The sequence below is a fragment of the Populus nigra genome, chromosome 2 (genome assembly GCF_951802175.1).
Source record: "Populus nigra chromosome 2, ddPopNigr1.1, whole genome shotgun sequence".
Taxonomy (NCBI): domain Eukaryota; kingdom Viridiplantae; phylum Streptophyta; class Magnoliopsida; order Malpighiales; family Salicaceae; genus Populus; species Populus nigra.
Genome location: NC_084853.1, coordinates 8,652,475 through 8,654,383, shown reverse-complemented (window position 1 = coordinate 8,654,383; position 1,909 = coordinate 8,652,475).

Genomic DNA, 1,909 nt, shown 5'->3' with positions numbered 1-1,909 from the left:
ATTTTTTTTTATTTTCCTACCATTAAAAATCGAGGAAATCGGAAAAAATAGGAACCGGCCCGGAATGACCCCAAATTCAGTGGGCAGCCTCATAAAAATATGGCTGATTTTACTGGATTGATTTCATGTGGAAAGCACGACGTTTTGTTGTAGGAATGCGGGAACCCCGGCGGCTCGCCTGCCGCGGCCAGCGACGTCGGGCTGGCCCAAGCAGCGCCTAGCCTCTCCCACGCGGGGGGCAGGCCAGAACGCGGGGGGCCAGGGCCCGAAGGCAGCCCCCCCGCGGGCGAGAGAGCAAGCCAGCAGGGGCTGTCGCCTGCCGCGGCCAGCGACGTCGGGCTGGCCCCTGCAGCGCCTAGCCTCTCCCACGCGGGGGGCAGGCCAGAACGCGGGGGGCCAGGGCCCGAAGGCAGCCCCCCCGCGGGCGAGAGAGCAAGCCAGCAGGGGCTGTCGCCTGCCGCGGCCAGCGACGTCGGGCTGGCCCCTGCAGCGCCTAGCCTCTCCCCCGCAGGGGGCAGGCCAGAACGCGGGGGGCCAGGGCCCGAAGGCAGCCCCCCCGCGGGCGAGAGAGCAAGCCAGCAGGGGCTGTCGCCTGCCGCGGCCAGCGACGTCGGGCTGGCCCCTGCAGCGCCTAGCCTCTCCCCCGCAGGGGGCAGGCCAGAACGCGGGGGGCCAGGGCCCGAAGGCAGCCCCCCCGCGGGCGAGAGAGCAAGCCAGCAGGGGCTGTCCGCGCGTCGCGCGGCGCGGCATGGCTGCGGGGGCCGCGCGCGCGCGCCCAAGCGCCCAAGGGCCCCCAAGGGCCCCAGGCCCTCAGGCCCCAGCGCCCCAGCGCCCAGCGCGGGCGGGCGCGCGCGCGCGTGTGGTCTTTGAGGGGCGCCGGCCTGGTGGCTCCCTAAAGAGCAATAAGTGTCATTGCAGCTCTGGCAGGGGGAGACACTACTAGGTCCCAGCTGTCACCCCCCCTCTAAAAAATTCATTTCTTGGTATTTTGAGCTGAAATTTTGCAGAGAGGTTGGCAAAAATCCAATCCACCTTCATTAATTTTCCCAGAATTTTTCGAGGTCGGGAAGTATTTGTTTTAATTTTCCTACCATTAGAAATCGAGTAAATCCGCAAAACTAGGAACCGGCCCGGAATGACCCCAAATTCAGTGGGCAGCCTCATAAAAATATGGCTGATTTTACTGGATTGGTTTCATGTGGAAAGCACGACGTTTTCTTGTAGGAATGCGGGAACCCCGGCAGCTCGCCTGCCGCGGCCAGCGACGTCGGGGACGCTGGCCTGCGCTGTCGAGCCCGCGAGGGCTGTCTCCGCGGCAGGCCCCCCCTGAACGGGGCACGACAGGCCACCGCGCTGGCTCGTCCAGCGTCGACAGTCCCTCGTCCAGGTTTCAGATCGCGCCAAGTCGAACCCATGACCTGCTCAAGCCATCGTGCGCTGCCGAATTCGCATCTGCGTGTAGGCTGCCATTCCACGCGGCAGCCCCTGTTTTCGTCAGCGTGCCCCCCTGACGAATTTTCCTGCCTGGCCCAGTCCAGCGTCCAGCCCCTGTTCGTCGAAAAATCTGCGCTGCTGATTTTCCACGACGAGCCTACTTTCGTCAGCGTGCCCCCCTGACGAATTTTCCTGCCTGGCCCGGCCAGTCCAGCCCCTGTTCGTCGAAAAATCTGCGCTGCCGATTTTCCACGCGGCAGCCCCTGTTTTCGTCAGCGTGCCCCCCTGACGAATTTTCCTGCCTGGCCCGGCCAGTCCAGCCCCTGTTCGTCGAAAAATCTGCGCTGCCGATTTTCCACGCGGCAGCCCCTCTTTTCGTCAGCGTGCCCCCCTGACGAATTTTCCTGCCTGGCCCGGCCGGTCCAGCATCCAGCCCCTGTTCGTCGAAAAATCTGCGCTGCCGATTTTCCACGCG